The sequence below is a fragment of the Sciurus vulgaris genome (assembly GCF_902686455.1).
Source record: "Sciurus vulgaris genome assembly, chromosome: 9".
Classification (NCBI taxonomy): domain Eukaryota; kingdom Metazoa; phylum Chordata; class Mammalia; order Rodentia; family Sciuridae; genus Sciurus; species Sciurus vulgaris.
In genome coordinates, this window is record NC_136469.1 from 18,303,324 (window position 1) to 18,327,324 (window position 24,001).

Below are 24,001 nucleotides of genomic sequence, written 5' to 3' on the forward strand. Positions count from 1 at the left end.
CTATCCTGAAAAATTCTACAGCATGATTTGCCTGTGCCATTTGACTCGTCCAAGTCTGTTGAGCTACCGAATTCTGTTCAAGGTGCATGGAGCATGGACCCCGTGTCTCTGTTCCCCCGTTTCATCTCTAATTGTTTAGCAGCAAACGTCCAGTATTATGAATTCATATGTTCAGGACTGACATCTTTCCACTTGAAAAAATCCAGCCCATTTTCGGCCCCTGTCCTCCTAGATTGCCAAGTATGTTTTACGACCATTTTTTCAGTATCATGGGACGTGGTTCCTCTGGGCCAAACGCCTTGAACTCATTCACACAAACTGAAGTTCTCTCTCTCTTCAATTCCCTCTGTCCCAGTGTTTTCCTGTCTTTACCAGTTTCACCTCCAATTACATGGATAGGAAGGACAGAGGGAAAAAGTCACAGCTGTGCAGGGTGCACCTTCTTTTGGTCATCAGATCCCGAGGACACCACTTGCTCCAGGCATTTTGCCTGACCCAGCCGCACTGTCCTTCCTCCGCGGGCCTCCTGTGGGAGTGTGTCTTAATAACTAAACATCTTGGATCCGGCTACAGCGCTTTTCTAACTTTGGCCTGTTCTATACACTGTATTTAGAATTATTCTATGTCATGCTGAACTTCAGCTTTTCTAACACTAGGTTTGCACTTTTGTATTATCCTTAACCTTCCTGACATCTCTGGCCCAGAATTTTTAAAGGCAGTCCCCCTCTTTGACCGCCTCTGATTCTGTAGTCTCTGTGTCCAACATTCCAACATGATTCATTCTCACTGTTTGCTAAGCTTAAAAATTGTCGAACATGCATCAGGCACCTTCCCAACCACTACAAATCTCACTTCCAGCAACTATTAGGATATGCTGAAAATGTGCTCTTACACAAGCTCTGCAGAACTTCTTGCCCTGCTCAGACAGATCCCTGATCTGGGAATCTGGAGAAAATCATGTTCTAAACTACTTGTTCTACACCACTATCTTTCATCAAACTTAGAGCCCATCCTTGAACCCAAGCAATACCCTATATCCTATAAGCTCTATGTACCTAAACTGCTGCAAAGTATTCTGAACATTTGATCTTGTCACTAAAAGGTACAAGACTGATATTCACAGCATAGCAAAAGTTTTCTTAATCTCCCAAAGAAAGCTAAAATATAAGTTTTTTCCTTATAGGACCACCATGCCCCATAGACAAGGATAAAATAGGATAAACTGGGCTTAAGCCCTCCCCATGACAGCTGCAGATTCTCAGGCCGTATATTTCATAGAAACTTCTGGTGCCAAGTTTTTAATTTCCATTGTATTTAACTTATGGATGACCTCAACAATCTGCAGCATGTTAACTTTCCTTGATTTTCATTGAAAGCAAGACAAATTTCCCATATGGATTTATGAGAGGCAGCTGAAGCCTTCTTGCTTTCAATCCCAGGATGAAGCCACCTGAGAAGACAGAGAAAGTAATTTGGAGCCTGAAGTTCTGTCCCTGGGACTGGTCCTGCCTCCTAACCTGTACTAGTGAGATACTGTGTCTTCTCTCCATAGATACCAGTGCACTGCCACTGTGACTACATATCCTCCATAGCTCCTCTCTATCTCCACTGCAAGCTGCCCTTCCCCTGTGTTACCCCTGTGTGTAACACAAGCACAGTGCAACATGTTAGGTTTCACATTTCAAGTAATGCACAAGTCTCCAGAATTAGAATTTGGGATTGGTCCTCAGCCAGTCATTTGCAGATTATTTATTTTGATTCGACTGCATCTGTAAATGACTAATCACATGCATTACATGTTTTGATTTTGTGTTTGTTTGTTTGTGTGTTGGGGTTTCCCCAACTTATTTGTGGTAGTTAGCTTTCTGCTACTATAAAAATACCAGAGATAAGTTAACTTAGAAAGATAAAAGGTTTATGTTGGCTCATAGTTTTGGAAATTTCCGTCCATGACTGGTTGGCCCTATTGTTTTGGGGCCTCTTGTGAAGCAGCTCATCACAATGGGCAGCGAGAGGTGAAGCAAAGCCCCTTTCAGGCCAGAATGCCAGAGAGAAAGAGGAAGAGACTGGAGTCTCAGTGTCCCCTTTGAGGGCACACCCAATGACCTACCTTCCTCCCAATAGGCTGCACCTCTTAACTTTCTACCACTTCCCAATAGGGACCGAGCCTTTAGTGCATGGGTCTTTGGGGACCTTCAGATCCAAACTACAGCATTCCTTCTCCGAGAGTAACTTTAACTTCATTCTTGAAGGTACCATGCAGTTACCTCCATTTACCACCCACAAGGGGGAGAACTAAATGTTCCTTAAGGTCCTTTCTTGCAGTAAAATTTATGATTCTATATAAGAACCAGTTTCACTATCTGCCAGAGATTACACGTAAATGGTTTTCCTTTATCTGAGTTTATGTCAGGCAGGACATCCTCTAAATCTAAAAGCAAAACCATTTTATTTAGGATCCTTTTAGAACCAATAGAACAAAACCAAAACAAGTAGCTGGAATAGAAGTTTCCTTTGGCTGTAAGAACAGAGAAGTGCTGTATTTGTTTTCTTGATAAATAATTTTTACTGTTGGGAAGGTTATTTGATATGATTGATCTGATTAAAAAACCGATTCTGGTAAGCATTCAGAGTAACACACAGGAAAATTAATAGAAAGAGTGAAATAATGAAATCTCAAGTGAGTGAGATCTTGGTTAGTACATCTAACTCTAAAGCCTCGTTGTCTTTCGTTGGGCCAAATCCCCCTGGTAAAGTGCATCAATAATGCAACACCTAATCTCCTGTATTGAAGGGGATTTGGAAATGTTCCTTGTTCTACACCCCGCAAAGCTTGCAGCCACAGAACAGAACAGCACAATCCATGTCCTTTTAAGTATATGACTTTTTTAGTTAAAAGAAGAGAAAAAACATGTAGCGTACGTGTCTCTCCCTTGTTCCTAACTGTCACTGAGGCAGAGGCTGCTGGGCCGTTGAGGCTGATGCTGGCTGACAGTGCCGGCATATTGCTTGCAGGGTGTAATGATACAATCCAGAAAGAACCTTGGTAGCCCTCATTATCCGCTGCCGAGCTCGCTCGATGCCGCCTCTGCTGCCTTCAGAATGGGGGGGGGGGGGTATTAAACACAATTCTGCTAATTATGGCTTGGTAGAAAAGTTGGATGGGTCCTAAATCAGTGCCCCAAAGGAAGAACAACACGAGGTAGAGATTGGAGGGCTTTTATGGTGGTGCTTGAAGGTAATTATAGGTATGGAAACCAATTTCAGAGGGAGAACAAAATTCAGCCAAGCCCAGACTGTTTTCATAATGCAGCCTAACTCCTTTCTAACCTGAAACATTAACTGATTTTCCCTGAGGGGGAATAATTCTCATAATGTCAGTCTCCTGGACTAAGGGTCTCTGGCCTAGAGCACCAAGCGGTAAATGGGAACTCAGAAGCCTCAAGTGCCGGTTTTGATTTCCCATCCCTTCACCCAGGCAGCCAGGATGCCGTGTGACTTATTTTGCCACGGGTTCTCCAGTGAGCAAATAAGCAGTAAAAATATCAGCCCCCTCAGCATCCCTTACAAAGATGATATTTTACCTGTAAATTGATTCAGAGTATAATACCATGGAACCAAAGGTGGATATTGTGAATAATGACACTGACTCATTGTCAACCACTGGAACATTTAATGCACAGTTAACATCAAAGAATTTAGACTCTCTCTTTAAAGTATGCGGGTCCAGAATAATTACTCTAATAAGCACACCAAGGTAGAGTCACTAATTCCACAGAAGGGATTACAGTACATTTCGGATGACCTTTTTAATGGAGGGAAAGTGAGCAATAAGGTCTCGAGAAAGCACGCCATTGGGTGGCAATGAAAGACTCTGGGTTTTTATTTTGCAATCTAAGATGTCTGACTTTTCTGGATACGAAGAGTCCTGGTTGCAGGTGGCGGTTGTCTGGAGGTGTCATGAAGCACACCCTCTGAAGCAGCTCTGAAGCAACACTAATGGTATGAATCTACATTGTGCACAACCACAGAAATGAAATGATGTACCCCATCTGTGGACAATGAATCAAAATGCAGTCTGCAAAAATAAAAAAAAAGAAAGAAAGAACAAAAAGCATGAAAAAAATAAAATTTATTACGCTAATATTATGGAACACTTCACTTAGACATAAGCACATTTGAAAAATTAAAAATAATAAGCAGATAAAGCTATAATGTGTGCCTCTAGTTTGCTACTCAACCTTTTTCTCAAAAAGTGATAAGAGTCTGGTTAGTTGTTCTCCAATTTCCCTTTCCTCCCAGATAAACAGTACCACACGGTAGAATGGTTTGTGTTAGACTGTATTTTTGTGCGTGAAATTTATGGCTAAATGATGGAGCTTGAGTTTTTTTGTAACTGCAACTACTCAAAGAATAGCATATAAACTATAATCTTAACCAAAAAAATAAAATAAAAAACAATAGCCTGGCAGAAAAACAAGGATCTGAGTAGAAAAGTGTACCAATGAGGGACCCAATAATTCAGTGTTCCCTAAATTGTTGGAGACACAGTCATGATAATTTTAACTGGAGCAAGAAACACTTTTCAACATTAAATGGCTATACAATAGGAACTTAAATACCAATAAATCACTGTGTGAGAAAGTTACACCCTTTTCAATCCATTCACCCATCGCCCATCTCATTCAACAAGAGTCTCAGTTTGGCATTTCTCTTCAATACTTTTCCAAAACTTGCTAATCTTTCATTTTATCAGAAAGTTAGCAGCCATCAAGGATTGGCCTGTGATTTGATAATATTGCTTTGTTCTCTTTTACACAGTGACTTTGCATCTATGAAAGCCGTAATTATTTTTCTGAAAATGACAATAATGCAAAGTTTCCCTTAAAAATAAAGGTATTTAGATTTTTAAGAAATAACTTCTACCTGGGGGAAAAGTGTTAATAAAAGATAATGCAAATAGAATGTGGAACTGGCAAAAATAGGGAAAACAGCAGATGATTGAAGTTTGCCCACAGACCTGGAGTGGGTATTAACACCCAGGCCAGTCATTTCTTTGTTTTAGAAGCCACCAGGGCCTTGTAGATATTTACCTGCATTCCTAGAACCAACCCACTAGAGGCCAAAAGCACCCCCTCTTCCCACATTTCCAAATGTCCCTTGGGAGGCAGAAACACTCTAAGTTGAAAATCACTAATTTAGAGCAATATGCTCTCCGAGCGATTGTTTTAGTTGGAAGGCAGATGGGGAATAGTATTGGGCTTCACGGAAGTGACAATGTGAAGAATTCCAGGGGTGAAAGCCATCAATCAAAGCAAGATGGCACAGGAAGTCTGAGAATGTTGGATGGATACATTTTAATAAAGAGAGAGATTTCCTTTGAGGGTGTTTCCCTATCCAGTGGTTCATTCAAATATATTAAGATCAACCATTCTATTTCTAATAAAGGATTCCAGATATGAATCCCCAAAACAAGGTTGCTGAGGGTCTTTACCTCTGCAGTTCATTCCTCTGTCCAACCAGATAGTAGAATGGTTTCGTGAACCTTCAGGGAAGAAACACAAGATGGAGCCTGCCAATCTGGCATGCCTCAGTAGGCTGAACTGGCCTGACTTTTTTATGAGGTGTTTGGCAGCCTGAGTATTTAATTTCATTCTTTTATTTTATGTTTTGGGTGCGTATGCCCAGAGGCCTTTGGACAATTGCCTCCTTTTTTAATAAAGCTAATAAATGCCCATAGGAAATTTACCTATATCTAAACTGACATAACAAAGCTGATACATCAGAGGGGTCAGGCATGAGAGATTCCAGCAATTTATATAACGGAGGAAGCTGGCATGGATTTGGACTGCCTGGAGCTATTACTCAGGCATTGGCCGTCTTCCAAGCTGTTCATAATTTTAAATAAATTCTGATCTTGGTGATGTATACTTATTGATCAAGTTTTCAGAAAGTCATCACCATGTACTCTTTGACTACATATTGATCTGAAATCTCTACAGTTCCTGAGAGAGGTCTGGCATTACATTAGCTATTATCTGCACCACAATTTATCCTTCTATCTGAATCAAGCCTGTGGATAAGTGACTCATTCTGTTCCACTTACCGTGGAAAGAGGCCTAGGTAGCAGGAGGAAACAAGAGTCTCAGGTCCCGTATCTTAATGCACCACTAATTTTCTTTGACTATTTCATGTATCAAACTCAGAGTTTCTCCTTAATATTAAAAAAGTAAATGGTGTTATCAATGGATAAGAAATGCTAGCATTTTTTAATTTCAAATTTCTGTTCTAAAAATATGTTACCTTGCCAGACATGGGCATAATTCTAGAAGTTCAGGAGGCTGAAGCAGGAGGATCAAAAGTTCAAGGCCGGCCTCAGTAACTGAATGAGACCCTGTCTCACATAAAATATTTAAAGAAAGGGCAGGTGATTAGCTCAGTGGTGAAGCACCCCTGGATTCAATCCCCAGTGCCAAAAATTAATTAATTAAAAAATAAAAACAAAATAGTGCTGCAGATAGGTCTTGGAGGTTTTTCTCATGTGGCAGTAGTTAGATAAGTTTTGGTTAGACAATCTTACTTGATTTTCCTTGTGAAATAATGGACCACATTTCTAAAACAGAGTTAGAAAGGAGATCTCTTCCATGTGTAAAACTGACTTAAAGAGATGTGTTTTTTCATTAATTCAGCAAACATTTACTGAGTGCCTACTCTCCAGGGTCCTGTAGCAGATGCTAAGTTTACAGCAGTGAATAACAAAGCAATTCTACCCTCACTCACCCCAAGTACGAGGCAAAGGAGTTAGCATGACTGTTTAAGGTCCACATCCAATATGGTAGCCTGAGTGCAGAGCCCCATTGGCATACATTCTGCCCTGCAGCTATGCCTCAGTACCCCCACAGTGGGTCAGCTTGAGAAAGATGACCTACAGGAACATGTGACCTTGGCAACTTGTCTCCAGGGTGAGGTACTCTCTTGTGATCCAGAGTGACCCAGCATGTATCGTCACCAGAATCTGCCCCTATCCTCTTTCTTAAAACTTCCCTGCCCTCCAGGTGTATCACATTCCCTGTGGATCCATTTGTCAGTGGATCCCACCATAACACGCAGTGTCTGACCAGAGCCTGGCACGTGCTAGGTGTTCAGTAGGGAATTGTGCTATGAAAGGAAATGAAAGAGGTACCCAAAGACACTCCCCCTGGCTGCCCCTGCAGTTGATTACTGGTCTTCTGGAGATGGTACACTCGATATGGTTGTCCCCCTAAGGAATGATTCCAAGGGTGGACTTTTAAGACCTAGGAAATGGTGAATAGAAAATGCCTGAAAATCTCCCTGCACTGATGTCTGCACCCCTCCTGAGAAGCTCCACGACCAACATTTCACTGGGAAGTCTGGCTGTCACAAAGCCCCAGAAAAAGTTGCATGGCCAGCAGGTGGTTTTACAGGGTCTGAAGGACAGCAAACATATGCCTGCTCTGACAATGATAGGTCTGATCATCTCTGGCCTTCTTGCTTTCAAAAGACTGGGCTACATTACCTCTGAGCCCTATTCAAACTCTGGATGTTCAAATGTCCCTGCTCTCTCATCTTCTGCACTATCACATTCTATAATTATTTATACTGTCCTTAACCTCAGTTCTTTATATTTTGGTTTGTGATTGTGGGGGTAGAATAATGGCTCCCCAAATACTCAGATGGCTCCCCTTAGTTCTCCGAACCTAAGATGTTATGTTTCATGACAAAATGAAATTAAGGTTGCTAATCAGTTGACTTTTAAAAAATAGTTTATCCTGGATTATCTAGATAAGACCAATGTAATCCTTTAAATGTCTAAGAGGGAGGCAGAAGAGTTGGTGTCAGAATGATACATTATGAGAAGGACTTGACAAGTCATCACCGGCCTTGAACATGGATGGGGCCCCAGGCCAAGGATACAGACAAACTCTCCAAGCTAGAAAAGGCAAGGAAATAGATTTGCCCCTTAAACCATCCAAGGAAATGTAGCCCTGCCAACATCTTGACCGTAGCCCAGAGATGACCTCTGTTGGTCTTCTAACAGAAAAAACCTTAAAAAAATAAACATTTATGATGTTTTAAGCCACTAAGCTTGTCATTACAATAGCCTTAGTAAACTAAAACATAGCTGAGCCACACACACACAAAAAAAGACAAATTAATACACATCTGATGAAGATTGTGCAAATCAGGAATAGTAACACATGCCTGTAATCAGTCTTTGGAGGTTGAGGCAGGAGGATCACAAGCCAGCCTTACCAACTTAGAGGGACCCTCAGTAACTTAGTGAGAACCTATCTCAAAAAAAAAAGGGGGGGGGGTAGAGAAGAGACTGGAGATATAGTTCAGTGGTAAAACACACCTGGGTTCAGTCCCCAATACCCTCAAAAAATGTTTAAAAAGAGAAAGAGAAAGGAAAACAAAGAATGATTTTACAGTTCTCTGATTTTCTCACAGCTACAGGTGTTAAGGATTAACTTCCATCACAAAAGCAAGAGCAGCTTTCTCAGGACCTGGAGTCCATGCTGACTTGGATGGTTCCACCTGGCAAAGCCATTTCTTCTGCATATTTCCCATTACCCTAACCCCAGGCTCCCTCTTTTCCTCAATGCCTCCAACCATGACTATTGCCACTCTCCTGCCCCAAGAGAAGTATCTAATGGGCATTTAACATTTTGGTTTTTTACTGTAAACTCTTCCTGGTTCACAATGTGACACCATATATCCCTGCCTCCCAAATCTTCCTACCCTGAGTAATACAATTCTATGATAAAAAGGATTGAGAATGTTCTGGAATTATTTATTACTAAAAGTACCAATGCCTTCCATCTATCTGTGCATAGTGCCCACAGTCATGATTTTGAAAAATTAAAGTATCTAAACTATCATTCATCAGTCTTGAAAATTCCATTCAAAACATGATTTCAAAGTGAGGCAGAATTGCACATTTTTTGTTAAAACACAAATGGAGTTTTTGACCTGAAATTTCTGACTATTTCATTTGGTCATCCACTCAGCAAATTTTGAATGAGTGCCTGTTGTATACATGGTGCTGGTTTAAATCAAATTTGGATAAAGTTTATAAGTCAACATGACATGGAAATGGGAAAACATTTTCTCCACAAATACTTATCGAACTCTTGGTTTACATGAGACATATACTTAACTATAATTCAAGATGAAAATGAAAGTTGTATATAAGATAAAAGTGGTAGTGAGAAGAAAGATATGTTCACTGACCAGCAATAATATAATAATTTACCTCCTGGTATTCAAACCACAGTCAAGAACTAGAAAGGACAGAGGGGAAAATGCCAAAAGGTCAAAAGATGTGTAACGAAGTCTGGACACAGAAACTCAAGTATCTTTCATATAAGATGGTCTCACACACCTTCATTCAGTGCCCATTTTCTCTTTTTTTATAAAGGAGTCTAAAAAGTTCACTCATCTTTTATTCTGGTCCATAGACAATTAGAAAATTAGAAGAGAGAGAGAGATTGCTAAAAGTGCGCACCTCTATAACAAAGACAGACAGTGTGCCAACATGGAGGCACAGGCAGAAAGACAAAGGCAGAGTTATGCCACTTACGTTAGAGGCAAGAAACCTGTGCCAATCACCAGACCCTAAGGCCTTCCCATCCACATATCCTCTACAGTGACTGGTGTTTCTAATGATTCTGAATCTCCTGAAAAAGTTCAAATTTTGTCTACGAGAGCTGGTAACCATGCAACTACTTTTTCATGAACATTATCAGAAACTGTTAACATAATTTAAATTTTGGTGCTCTCTGGACGACAGTATTTCACTGTTCCAGGCACTGAGTATCCATAGGTCACCGGCAGCTGAGGAGCATGGGCAGTGGCCTCTGCAAATGGGAAAAGAAGATTCATTACACCATTAAAACATACTCAACATCTCTACTGCATCAGAGGCTAAGCAACAAGGAACACCAGAATATCAATATCTGATATTAGGAAAATCACAGTTCAGAGGAAAAGATGTGAGCAATCATCCCGGGCTGTGTAAGCTCATTTGCAAATGCCATATCAAACATGTAACTTTATTTTGAAAAAGCGATGTAAGTTCATCACTAATGGCTGACATTTCAGGATGGTTCCTGCTCTGTTTTTACTAATTATCCTCAGAGAGCCTGTTTTCACAGCTCCACTTATGGAATTAGAATGCTGGATTTATAGGAAAAGCTCCCAGGTGATGCTCTAGAATTGGACTTTCTGGGTTGTCTTCATCAAGGCAGTTCACAGAGGTCTATCTTCAGCTCTTTTCCTTCATGTGGATCTAATTTATTATATGTTTCCTTATTTGGGAAACAGAGTCATAAATAATACCAATGTATTCTGGAAAGATAAATTGCTATCTGGAATTCCATAGTGAGGGAATCCACTCCTCTGGGCTTCAGCATGGATTAGGACTATGTCCTTGTCTTAGAGGTCTGGCTTCTACCAAAGACCACCCAAACCGAATATTGCACAAGTGAACTTGCCACACATTCTGGTTGTGCCTAAAAAAAAAAAAAAAAAAAAAAATGACCACTGATTGACAGATCCAAAAGGCATGTCTAGCACGATTACCCATGCCCACCCTGATACACAGAGGAAGAATGAGCAAACTCTTTAATTATTAACTTCCTTCCTGTTGTCTTCATCTCATTTTGAAACAGTGAGCAATGGTGTATAGACCAGTTACTTATTCAAGGCATTTTATAAGGAGTATCTCATTTAATTCTCACCTCTCTACTCTGTAGATGGGATCTTTCCCTTGGTACAGACAAGGAAACTGTGCCTTGGAGGAGCCAAGTATCTGCATAGGTAGAAAGTAGGGAATTGGGCAAAAGAACTCCAGAGACTACCCTCTTAACCACTCTATCATTAGTGACATGAAGGTGTTGGAATGTGGGCAAAGGCACATGTTAAAATTTATAAACACAGGCTACTGGCAACAATTTGAACATCCCTCTCCATCTTTGCTAGGGTATTTTTACATGCTGTAAAGTACAGTCATTCATAATTAACCACTTTAAAAGAATATAATTTGCTGAAAGAAGGGAAAAAGTGCTTAAAAGAATGTCTAATGGGAGAAAGCATGCTAACTGACCATCCCCACGCTCCTTCTGTCCTCAGAACTGACCTGATCTGATGTGTTTTCCTTGCACATTTCACCCAAGGCATTATGCCACTTCCGTAATAACACCAATTAAAGTATGTGCCATGTCCCATGCCTACGGTAATAAACTGAAAGACATGTTGGCAAGAACATGAACTAATCATTTTTCTTTTCAAAGAAAAAGAAAAAATATATATTGTTTTGAGTCCAAATTATTGGAGGTTTTATTTCCACAGGAAGCATTTGGTAGTGAAAATAGCCCTAGCCCTAGAAACCAGAAATCTAAAATTCCTGCTGGATTTCTGTCTCTCAAAAGCCATCTTGCCTAGGGGAAGATGCATGACCCCCTTCTTTAGACTGTCTCTGCCTCTGCAGGACAGGCAGGGTAATACTGCCCGACAGCCCCCCATTTGCTATGAGGATCAAGTCAGTGTAAGTATGGCCCACACCTGTGAGACCCTGTGTAATGTAAGGTCATGTGATGAGGATGCTGCCCTAAAAATTATGTAAAGAACAAAAGCAAGAGTGGGATGAAAATATACCAAGAGAGGGCTGGGGATTTGGCTCAGTTGAGAGAGTGCTTGCTTCACATGCACAAGGCCCTGGGTTCAATCCCCAGCACCGCAAAAAAAAAAAAAAAAAAAGAGAGAGAATCCTAAGTAATGATAATGAGTCCTTCCTAGGAAACAAAAGTATTATATTAATAATAGTCATAAGCTACTACTCTATGAACTTATACCAACTTCTCTTAATTTGCAGACTATAACACATTTGGAAAGAACCTTTATATTTTCCTAAGTCTTCTCTCTTGATTAGATGTCCCACAGTTCCCACATAAAATACGGCTCCCAAGACTTTTATCATCTTTGTCTTTCTTGTTTTTTAGTGCCCATCTTAAAGTGAATACAATATTCTAAATACGGTCAATTAGCACACGCCTTTACCGTCATTTTTTTTATCTAGGTTACACATCCCCATAAAACGCAACTTCCATTGCTTTTGGTTGAGGTGAACCAAATGACCCAGCTGTCTCTATCACGTGTGTTTGCTGAACAACACTTGCAAAACTATTTGGTTTTTTTTTTAAGCCCTAAATCCAAAATGTTACTAGCCTCCTGAAATATTATCCTGTTGCGTTCCACCTCTCTTTCCAATCTGATGAAATCAGTTTGAATGATGATTCTCATCCATCATATTATCTCTCTCTCCCAGGTTCTGTCATCCACAAATTTGATAAGCAAACCTCTATGTCTTTATACAAGTCACAGATGAAAAGAAAATGTACATGACAGATTTAAAACAGAGCCCTGTTAGAAAGTTTCTAAGTACCACTTTCCAGGTGAATGAGTCACTCAGACAAAATCCTTTGTGAATGGTTACCAGCCAGTGATGACTGTCCCTACGTATATTCACTGTGTATTTCTAGAACAGTGTTGCCCCTCCACACATCTGACAGTCATTCCATTTTAATAACCAAGATGTCATTTCCTCCTGTTGGATCTTTTGGAATGTTTTCATTTCTCCATGATTCTAAAGTAATCACAAGAAAAATCCACTATTCCACGCAGTAGGCCTAAGATAACAGCATCCATCAAAAACTGCAGATTTTATTTTTTATTCAGAGACTAACAGATTATTTTCCATCTGCTTCAGGTTTCAATTACCTATTAAATATTTTTGCTCTAGTTTCCCCAGTTGAAGCACAATTCTCTTGGAGAGAGAAAACAAATCAAAATAGGATTTGAACGGTCTCTGCTTCCTCCCTGTTAGCATCTTACCATTTGTAACAAGTAGAGAAATTTTTATTATTTATTTTGTGATCATAACTCCAAACACATCTCTTTGTGTTGCATATTTCTCCTAAACCGTAGGGATTTTATCTGATTTGTGCTGACTCCTGCTTTTCTCTGCTCTACCTACGTGGGCTCCTTTAAAAGTTGTACTCATAGAGAGGCTTATGCACACCCTTAATCCATAATCATGCACTCCAAATCCCATTTCCAGAACCCCATCCCTCTGGAATTGCCTGATCTTTTGAAATTACCTTTCTCTTGTAAAATAATTGCCTAGTTGATACCATGCTTGATATGTTTGCCTTGTTAGACACAACAATCATAGGAGAATAGGATTCAGAATTTTTTAATAGCATGAATATAAAAGTAATTTCCAATATGATTATAAGTTATTGTTAGCTACATATAAACCTACCCCATGATTTTTTTTTTTCAGGGCTGTGGATCAAACCCAGGGCCTCACACATTCTAGACAAGTGCTGTACCTCAGAGCTACCCCATCCCCAGCCCTGTCCACTGGCTTTTAATTGAGGAGAATAAAAGTGACATAAGTATTTGAATATGGGCATATTAATGTAGAAACTCACTGCAGGAAAATCATAATTGCCAAATAAGCAGCTTCGGATTCCATGAGGAATCCATCAAAATGCAATCACACTTGATATGAAATGGTAACATATTTGTTCTTCAATTTATTGCATGTATTTTATTGTGATGAATGAGACAGAAAATATCCCTTTCCTCAGGGCACTTACACACTCACAGAAAAGATGTACAACAGGTAAACAAGCCATCAAAATAAACGGATTGGTAGGAAGCTGGACAGAGAAAGGCCTCTGAGGGAGAGGTATGGATTAGGATCCAAGGGACTAGCACTAGCCAGCTATGCAAAGACCTGGGGCGAGAGCAATTCTGGGAAAGGGGCTGTTGGGGACAACACTGTGAAGATCAGCCTAGAGTGAGCAAGGCCCTGGCGAATTGCCAGCACCAAAAAAAAAAAAAAGGAACAAGAGCCATCAGTCACAAAAGATATATAGAAAACAAAGTACCAGTTGGAACTACCTATACAATGCCCAAGAAGTGTCAGAGAAATGATGCAATGCAAACATCTAATGTTGAACACCACACCAAAGCCACCACGTGTGCTTTCCTCCACCGTGAGCTGGCCTGGGACACTGGGCCCCTGGCCACTGCATACATTCAACTCTAATATCAAGCATACCAACAAATATGTTGCTCCTGCATGACTCTCACCTCAACCAAATCATTAATAATTACATGTTTAATACTCCTGTGCCTCGATCGTCTTCCTTGAACAATCCGAACACCAGTGTCCCCAGTTGCAGCCCCACAGCAACTGCCATAGGGACAAAAATATTAAAGACCAAGTGCCAGCCTCTGCTTCCTCTCTACCCTCCTACCCCTGTGCCCACCATCCTCCCCCTCTGCCCAGCCTCCTCCCCTTCTGCCCACCCTCCTCCCCTTCTGTCCACCCTCCTCTCCCTCTGTCCCTCCTCCCCCTCTGACCACCCTCCTCCCCGTCTGACCACCCTCTTCTCCCTCTGTCCACCCTCCTCTCCCTCTGTCCACCCTCCTCCCCCTCTGACCACCCTCCTCCCCGTCTGACCACCCTCCTCCCCCTCTGTCCACCCTCCTCTCCCTCTGTCCCTCCTCCCCCTCTGACCACCCTCCTCCCCGTCTGACCACCCTCCTCTCCCTCTGTCCACCCTCCTCTCCCTCTGACCACCCTCCTCTCCCTCTGTCCACCCTCCTCCCCGTCTGACCACCCTCCTCCCCCTCTGTCCACCCCTCCTCCCCCTCTGACCACCCTCCTCCCCCTCTGACCACCCTCCTCCCCATCTGACCACCCTCCTCTCCCTCTGTCCACCCTCCTCTCCCTCTGTCCACCCTCCTCCCCGTCTGACCACCCTCCTCCCCCTCTGTCCACCCTCCTCTCCCTCTGTCCCTCCTCCCCCTCTGACCACCCTCCTCCCCGTCTGACCACCCTCCTCCCCCTCTGACCACCCTCCTCCCCGTCTGACCACCCTCCTCCCCCTCTGACCACCCTCCTCCCCCTCTGACCACCCTCCTCTCCCTCTGTCCACCCTCCTCTCCCTCTGACCACCCTCCTCTCCCTCTGTCCACCCTCCTCCCCGTCTGACCACCCTCCTCCCCCTCTGTCCACCCTCCTCTCCCTCTGACCACCCTCCTCTCCCTCTGTCCACCCTCCTCCCCCTCTGTCCACCCTCCTCTCCCTCTGTCCACCCTCCTCCCCCTCTGTCCACCCTCCTCTCCCTCTGTCCACCCTCCTCCCCGTCTGACCACCCTCCTCCCCCTCTGTCCACCCTCCTCTCCCTCTGTCCCTTCTCCCCCTCTGACCACCCTCCTCCCCGTCTGACCACCCTCCTCCCCCTCTGTCCACCCTCCTCTCCCTCTGTCCCTCCTCCCCCTCTGACCACCCTCCTCCCCGTCTGACCACCCTCCTCTCCCTCTGTCCACCCTCCTCCCCCTCTGACCACCCTCCTCCCCGTCTGACCACCCTCCTCCCCCTCTGTCCACCCTCCTCCCCCTCTGTCCACCCTCCTCTCCCTCTGTCCACCCTCCTCTCCCTCTGTCCTGCCTTCTCGGGAGAATTTCCTGCCTGGAGTAATGCTCAGCTCCTGGGTGTTTCATAAATGGCTGAGGTAATGCGTAGAGGAGGGAACTAGGGAAAGTTGTGAAAGACTATAATTGATTTATAAAAACAGCCATGGAATTATCCTTTTGAACTTAAAACAAAAAATCCAAGAAGTTCGAGAAAGCAGTGGGAAGGAGGGAGAGCAGAATGAGGACAGACACCCCGCTGGGTGGAGCTTTGTGAGAGAGAGGGGAGGTGCGGGTGGGGACATGGAGGGCGGCGTCCAGCGTGCCTTCAGGAACTTGGATGGATGTGTGTGGTAGGATTTCTTCCTCTCTGCCTTCTCGTGAGAGCTTTGAGATGGCCTGAGCTTCCTCCCAGGGTCTCCCGGTAGGGGATGGAGAATGAGAGCCACTCTTATCAGAGTGTAATGCACACAGGATGCTCTGTGGATCCACGCTCTCTCCTGGCCCCTTTCTATCTTCCAGAATGAGTTTCTAAACCTTCCCCTCTTTTCATGTCTCCATCTCTCCTGATTCCTGACCAAGCACTTTGCCCAGGGTTCCCTGGAGTGAGAGCTGGATTGCTCACTCTGGCCTCTCCTCTCCATGATGCTCCCATTCCTCCTCCATCGCTCCTTGCTTCTGGTTTGACTGGAGGACGCTGTGGCCCCGTTCCTTCCCCGCTAACCCTGCAAGCTCTATCCAGTCTCAGGGCTTCCTGGGTCACCCAGAATCCACGTACCATGACTCCATCCTTCATTGCTTTCTGTGTATACCACAGTTTGGATTTGGAGTGTTCCCTAAAGACCCAGATGTTAAGGACTCGGATCCTAAATGTGATGACATTGGGAAATGATGGAATTTAAATAGGCAGGGACTAGTGGATGTCAGGTCATTGGGAGAATACCCGCAAAGGGTTCATTGGGACTCCAGTCTCTTCCTCTTTTTCTCTTTCACATTCTAGCCCTTTCCCCCACCACACACTCCCCACCACGATGTATCAACTCACACAGACTCAAAAACAATGTAGCCAACCAACCAAGGACTGAAACCTTCAAAACTGTGACCCAAAAGAAAACTTCTTTCTTTATTATAAGTTGATTATCTCAGGTATTTTGTCACAGTGATGGAAAGCTAACACAATATTATATCTCTGCAACAGCCTCTTCTTTATATATATATATATTTTTTTTTTCTAATTAGGTTGTTGATGAACCTTTATTTATTTATTTGTATGCGGTGCTGGGAATTGAACCCAGTGCCTCACACATGCTAGGCAGGTGCTCTACCACTAAGCCACAATCCCAGCCCAGCCTCTTCTTTTCCTTGTTCTCATCTGCTTCTTTACAAAATGGAAGTCATCCCTCAACCCAACAGCTCTGTTTCTGGAAATGTATTATAAACAGGCCCAAAATCCAAATACTTTTTCCAGAGTTTCTCTTCCAGAATTATCCCAAAGATCCAGAAGTCATCTCTAAGGAACTTTATTTTCCTTAGTTTCTCATTTGATGGTATTTGTGTTCTCACATATAGACTTTTTTGAATGTCAACAACTCTTCACTTATATCTGATCACTCATCAAATTATGTGGAGTCTATTTCCGAAATGATGTTCCATTTTAACCTTGCCCTTCACTATACTTACTGCCCATGTTCAGTACTTCTCTGGATATTAACAGATCTTGATGGAACTTCTTGGCTCTTTCTCCTTTCACAAAACTCTCTCTTCTAGAACTCTAACTGGATCATGTCTTTGTGAGGCTCAAACACCTTCAAGACTTCCCTCTGTCCGTCAACTACAGTACAAGCTTCTTTTCTAGTATGTGAAACCTTGAGTACACTAGCCCCTTGTCTCCCTCCAGCATTTTCCTCTCCCTCCAGAGAACTTCAGTGTAGCCACATCAGAGCTCCCCATGAGCATGAGCTTTGCCCCTCCATCTCTTGGTAGCTACTTCCTACCAGAACTGGAACTCCCTCCCCGCTCACATAGGACCAAAGCCAAACCCCTCTCATCCAAATCACAACTGTCACTGTGTGAAGCTTCACTCAAGGCACCCCTTGGAAACACCAATTCCTTCTACCCCCAGTAGTATGGTGTCTCCAACTTACCAAACCATCACTGGCGGAGGAACATATAGAGCTTTACACTGCTCAAGATGGTGAGCATTTTGCAGACTCTTTATTCCTGTTTGCATTCTCCCTACATAGAAAAGTGGCATATACTAGTTATTTAGGAAATAACCTATTCTGATATGTTTAATAGACTCAATCATATCAGTACTGAAGTTACTGATTTTAGCAGTATTATGTTCTATTTTCATTCCTTCAGTTTTGACTCCTTACACAAATATAATTAAAAGTCACGTTTTCACGTTTTGTTTTAAACTTGAAGAGAAATGGAAAAAAGCGAAATTTTATTCATAAATGTGGCTCTTCAAAACTACAAGTTTAGGATTAGCAATTTTATTTGTCATTTATTTAGAGTATCTACTCTATGCCAGGCACTCATTTAGTAATTTATCTCCATTATATCATTTAATCTTCTAAAGAAATCTGTGCAGTAAATACTAGTTTGTCTGCATTTGACATATATAAAGAAACTGAGGCCCAGAGAAGTGATTAGCCCCGGGTCACACAGCTATGTGGAAATGCCAGAAATCAAGGATAAATTTGTCTGATACCAAAACGTGTGTCCTTGCAATTCTGTCCCACCATGTCATTAACTACGATATGGGAAGAGTTACAAGGACCAAATCAGGACTCCACAAGCCTAGAGCAGGCTGACACTATAGGTTGTACCCAGAATGCCCCAAGAAAAATAGTGCATATTAATTAGAAATATGGAATAAGGCAGGAGAATTGTATAACCACAGTTACATAATCAGGCATTGGTAGCACAAGAAAATCCCTGACATTTGTGAACCATGGTCTGGATCACTCAACATCATGAAATCAGACCCTTCTCAAATATTCCTCTGTGTAAGCCCCAATTCCAACCTCTCCATCTCTTACCTTGATAAACCTCAAAACGATGCACTGAAGGTGACCTTAGGGTCTATGTTCATTTTTGTAACTTTGATCCTTATATTAAAGTGTCCATTGAATGGGAACTGGAAAAGCACGTGTGTGCAGTTCCGGTGACGACTCTCGTGAGTCTCAAGCAACAGCTTTGCGTTTCTGTTCTGCCTTTTGTTGAAGACATGTCTGTCCTCTCCAGGAGATTCCTTCAGGACAACACTCTTAAGATTGCAAGCAGAGAAAGAAGGGCTGTTTGGGAATGAGCATGGATGAAACATAGGAACACTTGCCTGGTGATAATTCCTAGGAGGATTATTTGTGGTGTGTAGACCAAAAAGGGTTTGCATTTGGTTTCACACAGCCTGTGAGCTCTGTACTCTAATCTACAGCAATCCCTTCATTTTCCCTCCTTTAAATTTCTTCTGAGGAGTCCTTTCCTCCTTCCCCTTGAGTCTCTCCCCATAACTAAGTGGCTGTAGAGAGGGGCCAAGATCAAGAAAGAAAAATGCCCCAAACACACAGATAGATGCCAAATAGGCCACCAAATGAGAACTGCTGCTTCTCCTTCTTCATTTTCTCCTTTATGACCCAACATGCCTCAGATCAAAAGCCCACGGGGAGAATCTGTACCTTAGGATCCATTCAGCAAGTAGCACATCGCCAATGTTGAAAAGATGCTTATCTTTAGAAATATGCAATGATGTAAAGTTATAACAGTCATGGAGGAAGAGAACTGACCTATTTCTTGCTAAAATTATCTGCAGTTTTTATGTTAAAAAGAGATTAAAATGCTTTATTCAAAATATTAACCCCTGGAAAACCTCCCAGGAAGGATCAAGGAAGGATGAGGAATCAAGAGACTTGGTTCATCTTAATTCTTCCACCAACTCATTTTACGAAATTGGACCCATTGCTTTACCATGATACCTTTTTCCTTGTTCATAAAATAGTCATACTAGCCCCTTCCTATTGTCCTCCGGGGGACTTCTAAATACCACTGAAATTAACTAGGTGGAACTGCACTCAATAGTCTAAGACACCAAGCAACCGCCATGGCAGTTGGGACTTCGGCGTGACTTGCTCTGGGCTGATCTCCAGTTCACGGTGGTAAAATAGGTGCTTTTGTGTCCCTTTTCTCCTCAAGTCACACTACGCCAAGAATGATCAATGTTTCACAGGTACGATCCCACGAAGCATGAAGAAGTCGCCAGGAATGACCAAGAGCAACAATGAAGAGCTGACCAAGGAGCCGAAATGCTGAGAAGGATGAGGGTCAAGTGCCTGCAGACACAGGCCCTGGGGATTAGAGAGCTGTCTCCTCCAGGCCCTGTGCTGAAGGAGCAGCCCCCAACCTGGCAAGAAGGTAGAATCTTTAAGAGGTGGAATTTAGTGGGGGAGTTCCCTTGAAAGGGCTATTGAGACCCTGGGCCTTTATTGTCTCTCTCTTTCTGCAGCCCAGCCACGAAGAGAACAGTTTCACTATGTACTCCCACCATGACACAATGCACTGTCTCTCCATGAGCCAAAAACAATGGGGATAATCAACCATGGAAAACTGTGAGCCAAAATAGACCTTTTCTCTTTTTAAGTTGATTATCTCAGGTGTTTTGCTACAGGAAGAGAATGCTCACTAAAACACTAAGAAAGTCTAGAGAACTGTAGGCAGCAGTTTTCTCAGAAGGGATGAGTGAGGCAGGGGCTCGATGAGGGCATTAGCTAGAAGCCAGAGAAGCAAGACAAGTTAGACCTCCTGTTACCCTTCCTGAATGTACACAGAAGCTTCCATTTCACAGGAATCGACACAGTGTAAGAGAAAGGAAAAGACAGACTGGACAGAAATCAGGAGAGTTGGGGTTGGAAATGTAGCTTAGTGGTAGAAAGCTTGCCTAGCATGCACAAAGCCCTGGTTCCATCTCCAGCACCACAAGGAAGGAGGAAAGGAAGGAAGGAAGGGAGGAAGGGAGGAAGGGAGGAAGGGAGGAAGGGAGGAAGGGAGGAAGGGAGGAAGGGAGGAAGGGAGGAAGGGAGTTAAGTGAAGGTCTAAACACTTAACTGTGAGATACTCTTCTCTGCTGCTCCAAAGCCCCTGACCACTTGGATACCATAAGGACAACCAAGGCACAAGGCCTGCCTACACACTCATCAATGATTTAGAAATATGGAAGGAAATACCAGGAGAACAGCTAAAAACCATTAAGAGTGAATACCCAGCAGGACTGAGAATTCCCTTCTTACTTACAGTAAAACCCATGAAATATTAATAAACTACTGATGTGTATTACTTTGAAAAAATTTTTACTTTTCAAAGAAACCAGAGTATAAACTAACAGAAGAAGTTAATTTAGTCCCTACTTTTGATTTTATTGGCAGAACCAGATTAAATTCAACTGTTAAATCTATGTACCATGTCACATGCAACACAGAATTCAGCCCAGTCAGGACAGAATTAGATGCAGGTGACGGCGTCCACGTGATCATGCATCACCTGTGGAAGGGTGAGGGGCGGGCTACAGGAATTCTGAGGCACTCTCACTGACTCAAAAGGCCCTGGAACCAGTGGCCCAATCTGCCTCATTCGTGACCAGGCATGACACAGAACCTGCCTACGGACATTTCTCCCTGCCTTTGCCCTCCATGCCTGAACACTATTTCCAAAATTTGGTCTGACTGAGTCATCTGTCTTCTGTAAATCCCTCACTGGCCCCAACATTGGGAATGAAGCCCAGTCCTTACCACCCAGCCAGCCTGGTCTCCTGAGCCTCCCCATTCCCTGTGCCCACCCAACAGAGAATTCCTTACCATTCTCACAGACTCATGCTCTTCCCTCTCTCTGGGATGTCCTGACTGACTTTTCCTGCAAAGAAGCATTCCTTTAAAGAACGCCAACCTGAAATTCCTTATCCATTCCCAGCCCAACGGGACAAAGTCCTGGCTCCTTACTTTATGTTCCATATGTGTCTACACTATATTCCGGTTATTTCCTTGAATATCTGTCTTTCCTACTAAACTGAGTCTCTCAGAGGAGGAATTAAGTTTTCTCAGCACTGTATCCTCAGTACCTAGCAGAATGTTGGTAAGGAGTGAATTAATCTAACATCAGTGTTCAGAAGTGGGACCTTTGGTAAATGATCAGATCATAAGGGCTCTGACCTCCTCAATGGATTAATCCATCGAGGGATTCATAATTTGAATGGACTATTGGGAGTTGGTGAGAAGGTAGGAGTGGGACCTAGGTGGTAGAAGGAAGTGAGTCCTTGCAGTTGTACCCTTGGGGGCTATTTTTGTCCCTGACTCCTTACTCTCACTCTCTCTCTCTCTGCTTCCTGACTGCCATTAGCTGGCATCTTTCCTCCACCATGCCCTTCTGCCATGATGTTCTGCCTCACCTCGGGCCCAAAGCGAATGGAAGCAGCTGACCATGGTCTGAAACCATGAGCCCCAATAAATCTTTCTTCCTCTAAGTTGTTTTTCTCAGGTGTTTGCCACAGCAATGAAAAACTGACTAAAACAAATATCAATGCTCTGCTTATTTTAAGAGATAATAAGGGATAGTAGAAGCAAGGGGGACCCAGTGAGGAAGCTAATACATTTAATGTTCAGAGAATACAAAACTATTTTGTAGTAATCATTATTCTGAATAAACCCTAATTTTAATTTTCATGTCAGCACTGAAATTCAGCAAAGTATTCATGTGTGAACAAAAACGTGCACTTACCAAATGTAAGTATTTTACACCTGACAGCTCATACTCAATTTCATTTTTTAAAATATTAAACAAAAACAAAAGCTTCAAGTGGTCACAAAGAATGACAAAATTAAAGTAATTTGCATCACCTTTCTATATCTTTGTGCTATTATTAATTTATAAACTCCTGTTTTAAAGGAGGTATATAAAGTACTACAGACTCAGTAGACACAAGAAGACTTCTTGTAAATTCACAAGATTCCAAATCCTAACGAACTTACCCTCCAAAAAATGCCTGTAGCCGCACTGACTGGCCTCAGAGTCTACTGTGTGACTGAGACTCCTCCAAATTAACTTCCATGAAATTTTTATTAAAGAAAAGGTAATAAAAACATGTTAGATTGGAAGCATAGATACACATTCATAAAACTCATCAGTAATCACAGAAAATGTTTAGCACTTAGATCGACAAAATATTTTATTTGGAGTGTTTTACCTCTGGCATTGTTTAAAGTTGCTGGAGCATGGTGGCAATAAGAAGCAACCAACTCATGACCAGCTTTATGATTGGTTTTAAATTCTCTATAGGCCATGCATTTCCTTACTGACTACAGGAACTATCCCTCACTTCTCTTCCCTCTCTTGGATGGCCTTGCCTGGCTTCTTTCTAAGAGCAAAGTGGAGGAAGAGGACCTAGAGAATCCAGGTGTCCTGAGCAGCATGGTTACATTGCCTGGCCTGAGAGATCAGAAACCAGTTCATGCTCCCAGTTCTCAGACCTCAGCCACCTACCAGGACTGGCCAGTCCCATGGCACCTGCTGTGAGAGCCTTGGACCAAACTACGAAGGCCAGGTCTACCACCCTCCCATGCTTTGTGAGCCTGTCTTCTTTCTATGACCTTCTGCTCTTTGCTGGAGGTGCCATAGTTAAGTCCCATAGACTCAGTGGCTTAAGCTCTAGAAAGTCACTTTCCTCTCAATTCTAGAGGGTGGAAGTCTAAGGTCAAAATGTCAGCAGGGATGTTTCTTCCATGGTTTCTCTACAGGACTTGAAGACATCCATCTTCTCTTTCTGTCCTCAGATGGTTGTCTCTCAATGTGTGAGGACACCCCTTCTAATAAGGGCACCAGTCATAATTGATTTGAGTCCACCCATGAGACCATATTTTACCTTAATAACCTCTTTAAAGACCTTCTGTCCAAATACAGTCACATTCTGAGGTACTAGAGCTTGGGCTTCCACATGTGAATTTTGGAAAGACAATTCAACCCAGAATACCTACACTCTGACTCTAAATCACTCAACACAACACTCTCTTCTTCCCTTCCGGCACAAAGCTCATCAGCCACTTTCCACAACTGGATAACTCCATTCCACTCCCTGACACTTCCCAAAGTCATGTTCTAGTGTTTCTTGTCCTTCTTCCTTGATTAAACAATTATTAGAATAACTGGATTTTGCCCTCCCAAATGGTGTTTTCGAGAAGTGAGATAACTTCTAAGTAGCAGAACATGCAGTTGGTAGGGGTACAGGTCAGGCATGTTGGTCTTTATGGTATTTCTTCCCCTTCTCCTTCATCTCATCTCCACCTTTCTTGCTGTGCTGTCTACCCCTTCCTCCAAAAAGCAGAGACAGTTTTCAGGATTAGAACTCATAGGTTTTTTTCAATACCACATTTCTTCTTATCCTTCCCACTTGAAGTCCACACCTCTACACACCCTAGCTAAGAGCATGATTTGAATACCAAGT

The 24,001-nt window shown here is 42.7% G+C and overlaps 1 long non-coding RNA gene across 1 annotated transcript in view; it reads right to left on the reverse strand.

The window, feature by feature from the left end:
* Positions 1-3,733: 3,733 nt before the first annotated feature.
* LOC306670202 overlaps positions 3,734-24,001 on the reverse strand; it is a 53,759-nt gene continuing 33,491 nt past the window's right edge. Inside the window, exon 4 of the long non-coding RNA XR_013766344.1 lies at positions 3,734-4,078. This is a non-coding gene — a long non-coding RNA (uncharacterized lncRNA). The remainder of the gene's footprint in view (positions 4,079-24,001) is intronic.